This window comes from Chaetodon auriga, chromosome 7 (assembly GCF_051107435.1).
Source record: "Chaetodon auriga isolate fChaAug3 chromosome 7, fChaAug3.hap1, whole genome shotgun sequence".
In the NCBI taxonomy this organism is placed as follows: domain Eukaryota; kingdom Metazoa; phylum Chordata; class Actinopteri; order Chaetodontiformes; family Chaetodontidae; genus Chaetodon; species Chaetodon auriga.
In genome coordinates this window covers 10658417-10671120 of record NC_135080.1, presented here as the reverse complement: position 1 = coordinate 10671120, position 12704 = coordinate 10658417, and the positions used below count along the sequence as shown (strand labels likewise).

General features: G+C 43.6%; 1 protein-coding gene across 1 annotated transcript in view; it reads right to left on the bottom strand.

Moving 5' to 3' along the window:
- The window catches only part of sipa1l3 (signal-induced proliferation-associated 1 like 3), a 69346-nt gene that overhangs the window by 50904 nt on the left and 5738 nt on the right, over positions 1 to 12704 (bottom strand). The gene's annotated exons all lie outside the window — the stretch shown is intronic.

The following is a 12704-nucleotide window of genomic DNA, read 5'->3' as shown; positions in this document are numbered from 1 at the left end:
TCACTGCACACCTCCGTGAACAAAAAGTAACAATGTGTTTTTCGTTGGAAGTCATACCGACAGCATGTTGGCCTGTATGCACACACAACCTCATTACTTTACGCAAACAGAAACTGCAGGAGAGCTTTGTTTTCATAAATGTCAGGTGATCTTTTACAAGGTAGAAAGCTGCTAAAACCTTCGTATATTAAAAAATGTATATATCAAAGAAACACAAAAACTGGGTAGAAAACCAAAAGTAGTGTTGGGCTGTCGTTTCTATATCATATCGTCCAGTCGTGGTTGCTTGAGATCACAGACAGACGATCCAATTGGAGAAGGTGGGGCCACTGAAAAGCCAGCAGGGATGACTTAAAAAGAAAGACTTAACATCTTGTATTTGGGGATGTTAGGGGGTTTACCCAGATACCAAAGGCCAGCCTAAGGATATTAAAAAAGTCAAAGTCCATATGTCAAAGCTTGGTGCGACAATACCACAGCATATCAGTCCCTTTAACATTATTATCTTATTTTTATTATCACAATCCAAATCATATTGATAACGTTAACTATGCTTCTGGGGTGCAGAGCAAAGCTCTGGTGAGCAGGCATGTAGATACTCTGAACCTTGTTCCTAGAGGATTACAACTTTCTGTGCGCTGCCACATTGTCACTCTAGTTGGATGGGGTGGTAAATGTTACACAACTGGGGTAGTGTGGCTCCCTTCAAAGCCTCTGTGGAAGGTCTGGTTAATGAGATGAGCCGCTCTCTTTACGTGCCACATGTGTTACAGAATCACACATACACTTTTACCCTCAGTGCCACACCTTTCTGTTCATTGGTATCTCAGTATCTTCTTGCTTCCCCTTGTTTTTTCCTCCTCCATTTTTTCTTGGCATCCTCATTCTCAACTGTCTTTTCTCATTTCTTTTGTGTCATCATGGCAGCTCTTCCCACCTGTGTACTACTGTTAATTTCTCCCTCTTTGCCAGCCAGATGGATAGAGCAGAGGGACAAAGAGAGAGAGGGTGGGTGACAAACAGCAGAGCGTCCAGTTCTCTCTGGGTGGCCTGTGTCCACGCTGTTTGTCGATGACCAGTCACAACAGCAGCTCACGATGCAAACGTTAAGCTAAAGCAGCACACACACACAAATGCTGTACATTTGAGCATCTAATGAAGCTTCTGCTGCAGCCACCCACTAACCACTTAGTGCTGCGGTTTTGCTCTGATGCTTTTTATAAACACAGACCTGAAGAACGTGGGGAACAGGTGTCGCACATACTCGGTGGCAGCTGTAGGAGGTTTAACATTAGAGCTGAGACCTCCAAGAGAAACTCTGGACCTCTGTCTAACACATTTGCCAGACCATTTTAGTTTGTTCTCCTGCCAGCGGCTAGGCACTCTCTGAGGCAAATATTGACTGAGGGCTGGCTTGGGCCCTGCCTCTGTGCTCCACCGCATCACCTTGGACTTAAGTTCAGAATGCAGCAGTACATCTCCAAAGCCACACCACACTCTCATTCAGTCTGTTATTGACTCAGTTAGTGAGCATAAAATAATAAAGAGAACTGTTGTTTCTGGTGAAACTGTCAGTTCCACATTGCTTTGGAAAAAGGCTTACAGTCAACACACACGAGGAAGGTCAAAGCAGTGACTAGTTAAAACAAGCTTGGAATTTCTAGTAAGCTGTGACCACGTTGTTTCTAACCTGACTCATACAGGATTGGAATCCAGGACCTTTGACTTGGCCGATGTATACTTTATCAAACCAAGCTAAACTCCAACTGATGCCACAAGAAAACTCAAAGTCAGTGTAGCTGTATCCTGCAATGGTACATGTTTTGTTTTTCTTTCTTCCCCTTTGAGGACAAATAGACTGACTGTCAGTGAAACATTTGGTGACTGTGAGTTTTTAACATTTCTTTCAAGGTGGGAAAGTTAAACAGTTTGATATTTTGTGAAACACGCTTATTCATTCAATACCACTCTCATAATTGCCAGTTCAACATAAAGTGGAAGCAGCAGACAGCTCGCTGAGCTTAACATAAAGACTGGAAACCCAAATGTCAAAATGATTTTGTGCGGTTTTACAAGGACCCACGTGCAGGATTGTTAGGTGCAGGACTGTCAGCGCAGGACTGTTACGTTGCTTGCTAACCTCCCACATATGAACTCCCATCAAACCACATACTGTAAGTGTTCACACATCAGATTTTATATGAAATAAACGCAGCATGAAGCGTTAATTTGTGAGTTTTAGAGGTGCTGGTAGAGCCAGCCCTTTGTTTTCACCTTTTCAGTGAATAAGTGCGTTACCCAAAATGTCAAACTATTTTTTCAAACACTGTTCATTTTCTTCAGGTAGCAGTAAGATTATCGACTCCTATCCACATTGGGGTGACAGCAAGCAACATTCTGTGTAGAGTTCAATGAAGCACTTAACTTAGTACTTAAGTACTTTTACCTTATCATCATCAGGAGGCAGGTATCGGTTTTATGTACATACAGAGAAATAGCCCTGGTGTCACTTGGAACCCAGATGGTTAAGAGTCTGTCTGCACGGTTCCTCCCTCTGCCACACTGGCCTGCACTGAGCCTGCACTGAGCCATCTGTTTAACCAACCAGACTGTGCCAGGCCAGGCCAGGCCCTGCCTTATAGCCTCAGTGTAGGTCTGCATCTTTAGAGATGCAGACGGTTAGTTTTGGATATCATTTGCATTCCCTCTTTCAAACTGCCTTCCTTGAGTAAACAAGTATCCTGGCATACATGAACCACCATGATAATATACTGCTGTCTTGTAAAGCCAGACAGCATTGGTTTTATGAGATATGATGATCTGCGTTGTGCCAGGAAAAAAGGTTCTGTTTGCTTATGCAAACTCCACAACTGTACTGCATTTATGTAATTTGTTAAATCTGCACTCAGGTCATAAACTCTGACCTTTACAAACAGATGCAGAAGTTCTCCCGAGTGTAATTGTACTATGCATGTACAACAACACAGCACTAGAAGTAAACAGAGATAATGTAGTCTTGAGAGGACAAAGATCTTTTATGAGATGGTAATGAGTCTTCATGGCTGCCCAAGCTCATCAGAGCATTTATGCAGTATTGGACTACATACCACCGTACTGTAGGCTGCTTTTAAAGTGGAGTTCTGCCATGGCTAAGCAGCTTAGACTTGGCCAAAACTTGCATACAAAAACAGCACAACCTCTTTTAGATCACATCACTCATTGTGTCTCATCAGCCTGCTTTTTTCCTCTTCACCATCTATTTCATATGTATAAAAAGCACAATTTGTTCACCATCCCCACCCGGCACCCCCCTCCACACAGACTCTTCAGACAGTTCTCCCTTTCAGTGCTAGAATCAGCCTTTGTTAATTATAAATCTCACCCTGTCCTCTTCCCCTTACAGGCACGGGGTAGGAAAGTACCCAGAGCAAATACATGAAATGAGGAGGGATATTAAGAGAGGTAGAGAGAAATGAGAAAAAATGATTTGAAGGAGGTCAGATTGAGAGATGACAGAAATGAGAAGGGACATAGAGAAGAGAGAGTTTGTTCTGGGGGAAAGAGGGATAAAATGAGGACCGGGTAGCTACTGAGGAAGCCTGACTGACCCCAATTCTGCCATGACTTCACTCTGCTAGGAGGAGTGGGGGAGTCCAGACGCAAACCTACAGTGACAGGGTTGCTGCTGCTCCAACAACGCACCCCCACCACTGAATCAGCCATCACTTCCTCCTGCTCCCCCCTCCTCCTCCGTCTTTGCTCTTCACTTTGCACTTCCACTTGCACAAAACAGGAAACTTCTTCAAATGTTATGTGGAGACCTGCTATGCTGTGAATGCACTATGGTGGCAAATTAACAGATCAAAAACTCGAGAACATTCAGCCACACTAAAAGCTCTGTGCACAATTTGGCTTCATTAATGGTGTGGTCTACATTTCTCAGTGCAACCCATGCAGGCATGTGAAAAAGGGGAGAGAAGCCTGCACATAAAGAATGCAAGGAACGTGGCGTTATGAGCCCATTTTATTAAGAGAGGGAGCAAAGCATAGTGTGGGGATAACAGGCATATGATGCTGGCAGTAAGCTGGGAGAGGATGGACTCAAAACTGGACTGTAGTCAGACCCCTGGGGCAGAGGCCAGCCCAGCACAAACCAGTCTGGAGGGGGCAAATAAACATGCCTGCCTGGCTGACTGAGAGCACTGAAACGGCCAACAGGGAGGCTCACTTCAAACCACAGCAGGGCTACTTCACTGGTGTGTTTATGACCAGGAAACTGCCAGACAACTTGCACACAGAACTCTCACAGACTCACTGCAAGATGGACAGATGCACATCCACTTGAAAGACAAATAAAAACATCATGGTGATAGAAATAATCACAAATTGTGAAGGGAGGAGAAAAACTCACACAGAAAACATTTTTAGGCAGTAAGACAAGAGAACAGCCGCAAGCAACAAACTATCAGCTCACTCTGGGAAGAGGATTAAAAGCACTAAGCTCACTGTTTTGGCAAAGGACCCTGAGATGGTGTGGTAAGTGGGTTAAAGCACACCCCAAGTCTCATAATCGCTCCGGTCGTCCCCTCCTCCTCCCTGCTTCTCCCTCCGTCTGCCAACAACAGCCGAGAGGAGCAATTCCAAGTCTCACAGAATACTTTTGAGGTAGCTGGAGTTCGATTAAATCGAAAAGACGTGCGCCAAAATGTGAACATGCAACGTGGGGGACAATGGCTGAGTCCTCCTTGCTAATGGGGGGTGCATCTTTCTTTTACGAGGGTCTGCTGCTCTTCCTCTCACACCTACTGTTACGTTTGATCTAGTGTTTCCACTCCTCCTCCCCTTTCCCTGTCTCTTCATGTGAGGCCATATTTTTCACTCTGTGTAGGCCTAAAACATTACATCTGTGTGACTCTTTTTATTGATCTGTGTGCACTCTCTGTGTGTTTAGCTCTTACAAAAAAAAAATGCATCTGGAGTCCATGGTGAATCCACACACACACACACACACACACACACACACACACACACACACACACAACCCCACTTCTCACACAGCGTCACTAACCAGACACTGTGGTAACATGAGTCTATGGTGAAACTGTAGTACTGTAGTTCAGCATGCCTGGCTCTGCTCTAGCACAGTCCCAGACCCCAGAGAGAACAGGCACTGTTCGCCTGCGGGACTTTGACTAGAGAGAGCAAACAGAGTACAGTAGGTCCATTGAGACTGAGCTGAAACACAGAGCAGCAGAAAGCACTGTACAAACTGACGCTGTGAGAAAAGAGAAACAAAGAATGCAGCCGACGAGCCAGGGAGGTTAAAACAAAGCAAATAGCACCAGAAGTAAATCTCAACGGTAACTGTATATTTGTTAAAATATATGGGAAGTGCCTATGTGCTAGGTGCACAAATCACCAGGGTCCCTTATCAAACACTTTGCCCTCTACTCTACTCCCTCTACTACCGTGGCTACTGAGCAGGCATTTTCTTTCTTTCTTTCTATTTCAATTATTTTTTGGGCTTTTTAGCCTTTATGATAGAGCTGAAGACAGCTGAAGGTACGACAGGAAAAGGGGGGGCAGAGAGAGGGTACGACACACAGCAAATGAGCCGCAGGTTTGAGTCCCACCTGTGGCCACTGCAGAGGACTAATAGCCTCAATACATGGGGCGCACACCCTACCAACTGAGCTATAGGGGCGCCCCAGCAGGCATTTTCAAAACTCCCTCAAAAGGTTTGTGATCTCTTTCAACCCATATCCACTGACAGACCAAGCTGAAGTAGCTGCTGAAGAAACTAATCTTTCACAATATAAATTAAAACACTACTGCTTTTATGTCTCTGATTCTCAGAAGACTGAATCTTCTCAGGTAAGACGGATGAAACATCATCCACCTACACTCAGCGGATAAGGGATCAAATACAGGTTAGAATCACTCTGGCAGCCATTCATCATCCATTTCGAGAATTAAAAGTTGGTTGTCACTGAATGTTGTCTTGTGTGAATGTCCGCATTGCTGAAATATGCAAAAAAAACAAAATGGATACCTGTTGCAAACATTTTTTGCATTTTTTTATTTATTTATTGCTGGTCTCACATTGAATGTATTTATTTATCTACTTGCTTCTTATTTTTATGTATTTGTGGTTGTCTGGTTTTGTTTTCTGTCATACGATTTATTCTTATTTGACGACTATAAATGAATACTTGGTTTTGTATTGTTTGTTTCAGATGGAAATCAGCAAAAATAATCCTAATAATGCATCCATTCACAAAATGTGCTTCTCTCACACACACACACACACACACACACACACACACACACACACACACACATATACACACATCTGCAAAACAAGAGGCAGGTGGTAAGCACAGGTGAACACGGTCTATTCAGAAGACGTTATAAAGAGGGGTTTGTCTCAACTGAAAGAGGATTAAAGGAGAAAGGTGTGGCTCCTTTAACTCAGAGTGGCATTGTGTGTGTGTGTGTGTGTGTGTGTGTGTGTGTGTGTGTGCATGCACCCATATGAACCCCCCATTATGGAAAGTTAAATGGAGACACAGGATCTGAGTTAAGGTCTGTCAACACCTTTCCTTCAGAATACAGAGGTCAATCTAAAATTACTTTAAAACCTGGTTCCCACTAAAACCAGCATATGGTTCTAATGCTGAAGTAGCTGGGATAATTTATATATGCTTGTTGGTTTCAGGTCGCGGTATCAATCACACACGGGAGGTGAGGGGGAGTTTTACAAGCTGACAGAGATCTCAGCCCCTCAAAACTATCTCAGGCATCTGGGCCGACTGCAGCATCTCTGGAGTGGAATTTGGCTAGTAATAACAGCAACAGTAATAACAGCAAAGTCGGAGGCGTGTCTGCTCCAACCAGCTTCAAATGAAACTCCAACAGAGGGACTGTACCACCGTATCACCATCATCACTTTGTTCCTCAAACTTTGCTAAGGCAACAGGAGTGGGAATGGCTTGAAGGCCTGCATGTCTGTCACCTTGCTCGTTCTTCACCCTGCGATAAACAGTCATCACCGCCTCGGCCTAAACTAGTGCAGAGCGCTGTCACAACAAGCTAAATCCCTCCAGAAGTCGCCTCTCTTTCTCTCTGTGTTTGGTTTAAAGCGTGGCGTGAGTCCAGGGTGTGGTTCTGCAGCCATATATGCACTCACGCATGCATGTGCACCCACACTGAGCTGCACATGTGCTCACAAAAGCATACACTGGCCTATTTGTTTTCCAGGCAGAGACAGCTATGGTGCAGAGTGAAAACACTTGAGTCAAGGCAAAAAGTTAAGAGAGAAAAAAAAAAAGGTGCAGAGAGGGGAAAAGGAGGGGTTAAAGGTATAACTTGACGTTTGAATGAAATCCGCATATTTGCTTTTTTGCCAAGAGTTAGTTGAGAAGATCAATACCACTCTGTGTCTATGTAATAACTTTGGTGCTAGTGCCAAGAGTGGATTATCTTAGTTTAGCATAAAGACTGGAATCGCGGAAACAGCTAACTTGGCTCAAGAAAATCTGTGTGTCTGGCAAAATTAACAACACCTAGTAAAATCTAGGGAGGTTGCAAACGGCTTGATCCCCCCTGACGTTTAAATGGAAGTTTAAACTTAGACTAATCAACTAGTCTAAATGTAAGAAAACACTCAGATATTAGTCAAAATTGAGCACAATTCAATCTGTTAGGTTAAACATTGTCCAAATAATTATTCGGACAAAGCCAGGCTAGCTGTTTCCCACTGCTACAAGTCTTTATGCTAAGATAGACTAAGCTAAGTGTCTACTGGCTCCTGGTTCAAATTTAACAGAAAGTCACAGACAGCCATGAGCGGTACTGATCTTCAAATGTAATTTTTGCAAGAGCACAAAAAAGCGCATTTCTCAAAATGTTGAACTATTCCTTTATAAACTGCGATGGGAGGAAAAAAACCCCGCAGTCTAGAGGCTCCCCACTGGGCTGCCAACATTCCTGTCAAATTCAGACATGGGAACCACTAGAAAAACACAGCCCTCCATAGACAACCATGGATGTGAGAGTGTACATGCACATCAAGGGGGGTGGGGGAGTGTCTGCAGTAGTTGTATGGCAGAAATGTGCTTAATGGATGCAGCCATGTGTGTGCTGAGGTGTTTGGGCTGAGAGCAGTGACAAGAGTTCAAGTCTTGGAGAGAGAGCGGAGCAGGGATGTGAATGTCTGTGGAGGAGTAGGGGGGAGGCGTTGTCGGTGTTTGAGCGCCTTTGGGCAACAAAGTGGGTCAAGCAAGTTTCATCCAGGGGCGGGGTGATAGCTGTGACCTTCAGCGCACTTACAAGCAGTCACCTGGTAGCTGCAGCACAGGGACAAAATGTCCACTGTCTTCTGTCTCTCTCTTGTTCTAAAACCTTTTTGAGCTGCAGCTCTTAATCGTACTCATCACAGCCAGAAGAGATCCGCTCCACATACACACCCTCTCCAGAGAAAACCACACAACAGACTCTGCATTTTCTCTGCAGATTCACACACTCTTCCCCTCTCTGAGGCTCTCACCTCTCTCTAGGGGGGATTGTATCACATTCACAAGTTTTTTTTTTTTATCGTCACTCACTTCCACTGTTTTGTTCTTCCTCTTTGTCTTTTGATTATCGTTATTATTTCTCAGGTGGAGCCTCGTCTGACACACCGAACCAGACAGTTATCTAATCAGAGCTCAGCTGCAGAGGTCATGGGGAAAACAGGGGAAGAAAAGGAGGGACGAACCAAGGAGGTGAAAGAGGAGAAGGAAGCACATGGGCTGGCTTTCTTCTTGCAACAGGCCTCCCTTTTAGCCTCTCCCAGTGTATGTCCTCCTATCCCTCCTCCCCTGTCAAACCATGTCTCTCCCTCTGAGTTATCAGCTCATCCGTCTCCTCCTCTCCCACGATGATAACAGGCTCTACTGTTGTGTGCAGAAACACCCAAACTTCTGTCACTTCCTTCTCCGCTCCACTGCTCTCTGGACTACTCCTATGGGACAGTTAACAAGGCTGTCACTGCCGCACACACTCACGACATGAAAAACACACACACGCAGAGACGCTCGTATGCTGGTGGGGAAGACAGTAGTTTGTATCACTGTCTTAGGCTACAACAAATAATTACAGTGAAAACTGATGCCAATAACTGCAATAAAAGAGTACTTACCACAAACAAGTGTTACCCATCACTTACAGCAGAAACTGAGAGAAACTGGGCAGCAGCCAAATGTGCAGAGAGGAATTACGTCAAACTAAAGACTAAAAACAGTCAAAGAGACACTTATAATGCAAGTGTTTCAAAGGGTGTCATCAGCAGAGCTAATTACAATACTACTACTTTAATCAAGCACTTAAGTAAACAGCACTGGAAGGCATACAAGTTTTCACATGTAGCAGTGCTGGAAACGCCTGGAAATGCTTAGGCTCAGCAAAAAAGCTTAAAAAAAATCTATGTGTATTTTGCTGGATGAACAGAACCTTTATTTGGAGGGAAATGAAGCAGTAGGAGCCGCACTATAGTTTCCCTCTCAGACATTATCTTTGTATAACTGTACAAAGTATGTGAAATGCTTTTGGACTGCTGAGTGTGATGTGACCACAGTTAGTCCCACTACAGATTTCTCCTCCTTATAACTCCTGCAATGCACTACATTGGCTATTCGTGATACCTTTCCAGAGTCGTAAAATCCTTCCTCACAGTATCATAAATCACTATGCAGTGTTTTGGTGTTAAGCCCTTAAATTCATGGATCTATAACTCAAGCCCTACTGGATCATATTTCATCCTCTCACCTTACTTGAAGCAACACACCCCCATCCCTTCTGTTCCTGATTTGAACACCCATTAAGACAGGCAATGAACTTGGTTGCCTGATGACAGATTGATCACAAGAAACACTCATCAATGATGCCATAGTGCACATGCATGCACACGCTTTTTTAAAGCCCCAAAACAAACAACTGTATACTGTATGTTTCTCAGAAATCCCCTCATGTCCCACTCATTGAGCAGACGTAACACATTATCTGCACTACCCTGCCTCAGCGACAGCGTAAACACATTAGCATACCCTGCCCTCCATTGTGCAGAATAGACCAAATGAACTTGTGAGGAAATGGCACGCTAAATAGCCTCCATCCAGTGTCAAATCTGATTTGGAAATGAGGAGGGAAAAAAATGCACATTTTGATACAGTACCATAAAAACTGGGCCAAGAGGCATTCATGGAATGACCACATGCTACACTCAATTAGCATTAAAACAATGGCTCCACAGTCAGCAGTCATAGCCTGAGATCTGAGCTATGAAGAGGAAGAGGGTGGGACGGGCCATATGTATGTATGCATGCCTCTCTGAATGGCTGCATGTATGTATGCATGCCTCTCTGCACACATACCACAAAATTAGTGAAAAGAAAGAGACACTGACTTTTGATGTTTCCTAAAACATCTTCGAATGAGACTGAAGAAAAAACTAAAAACATCTTTGAAACCCACCCATTCCCACCCAGACCACACACACACACACACACACACACGAGGTGGAGTGTTTAGCAGTCTGTATTTAAAAAGGACATGCAGGTCAGCAAAGGAAAAACATCCTAAGTGACAGAGGAAAGGGGAAACATGCAAATCTATCTCCACATTTCCTGGTGGTGGTTGGTGTTACACCCTTTCTCCGACCGTTTTTTTTCCAGCAGCAGTTGGAGGCAGTGTGATTCCTCTCTTCTCAGATGAGCTAACACTGAACTATCCAAACAATGAACAGCAAAGAAAGTCCAGGATATCAGCTGCATGCCAGAGACAAATTGTGTTAACATTTTTCTGAGCTTTAAAGGAATGTTTTTACTCATGTCCTGGGAACAAGTCATTCGTCTTAGTGACTGATCTCTGTAGTGCAAGGCCACTTCTCTCCCTGATGCCTATTGTCTGATTCATAGCAACACTCATCTCCACCGCACACTCGCATCCTCCTCAGAACATACTCACTTCCTGTCCGACAGCTTGACCTCCAACAGGCAGCACGGAGAGCCAGAAGGAGCAAAGAGGCCGACATACGCCTCCAAATAAAACACAGATGGAATTTCACAAGGTGTCTGGGGGCTACAACAATGCTCTTACTGCTCTACAGAAAGAAAGAAAATGTGGTTGGCCACACATCTCTCACAAAGAACTGACTTGACAGAATCGACATAAAGAAGAATTCAGACATAAGCTGCGACGCTGAATTTTTCCGGACATTACCCGTATGAGCTGTACGTGTGAATACGAATGTCCATAACAGGTTAACCACAATTTACCCTGTCAGATCTCTAGCACAAAGTCTGAGTAATGTCCAATTGAACCCATGTGTGCACATTGTGCAGAGTTCATACAAGAAAGGGACTATAGTGGGGTGGGTCACTCCAACCCTTTGTTGATTAAGTGATTCAGGTCATTGACAGTGATTACGGGCTTCTTAACTCACTCATTCGCATTAACGTTCTTGCACAGAGATTTGAAACATCCTGCCATTATGGTCTAGCACTAATACTTGCCTTGAAATTGCTCTTAAAGAGCTCTGCTGGCTACATTTCTCCCTCCCTCCCTTTTAAAATACATTTAAACTCAGTAATCATTTAAGTCAGTAATAGAGAACAAATATTCACTGGTTGCAGCACTTCAAATGTGAGTGTTTGTATGTTTTATATAACTGTAAACTGAATATCTTTGGGACATCGGACATAGTTAGATGAACAAAAGAATCAATGTGAAGATGTCGATTTGGGCTCTGTGGTGGACATCTCTCAGAATTTTCTGTCATTTAACGGCTGAAACTAATGTTTATTTGAAAAATAAATAATCATTAGTTGTAGCCTTCATGTGATTATATGGTCCCAGAAGTTAAGGCTACAACCACTAATCATTATCAGTTAATCATTCAATCAATTAATGGCGTTTTTTGGGGGATTTTCGATTAATCATCGGTCTGTAACAGATAGAACTTTATTAATCTCCCGCTGGGAAATTTTGGTGTTACAGACAGCAGCAATAGTAGCAGAAAAGGAGATGTAGAAGAGAAAAAAATACTAAAAACAAAAATTATAAATCAACTATAACTAAATGCATAAATGATTAATCAACTATAACTGTAGCGTATCCTTTTGGTTGTTTGCTGCAGCTCACACTGAAATGCATAGTGAGCTAATGACCTGACAGGTGTGTGATGGTCAAGCTCATGTGTATGTGGGGCACATGAGGTTAATTTACTTTGCCTCACTCCATAAAAACAGATGGAGACAGAATCAGCTGTTCCTCTATCCCGTCATGCAGGATTTCCTCTTTCTAGAACATTTCTGCTATGTTCGTGTATGACAGAGCTCTTTGTGCGTGCACACGCACACACACATACACACACACCACCTGTCAACTCTTTGTGTAATGCCTCAGTTAGAGACAGATATGAAGCAGGTGTAACAACACACTCTTCCCCCTTAAGGCGGCAGACAAACTCAACTCCCAAGACACAAGAAACAAGATGTAGGAAGAAAAAAGGAAATGAAGACATTACAGAGTGAAAGGTAGCTGCTGCCCCTCTCAGCTGCATGACAATTCATATTAATGGTTATGTGTGTCAATGCTTTGGAAGTCTCTAGAACAAAGCCTGTTCCCCAGAGAAGGAAAGCATGATTTGCGCTCCTATCACCAAG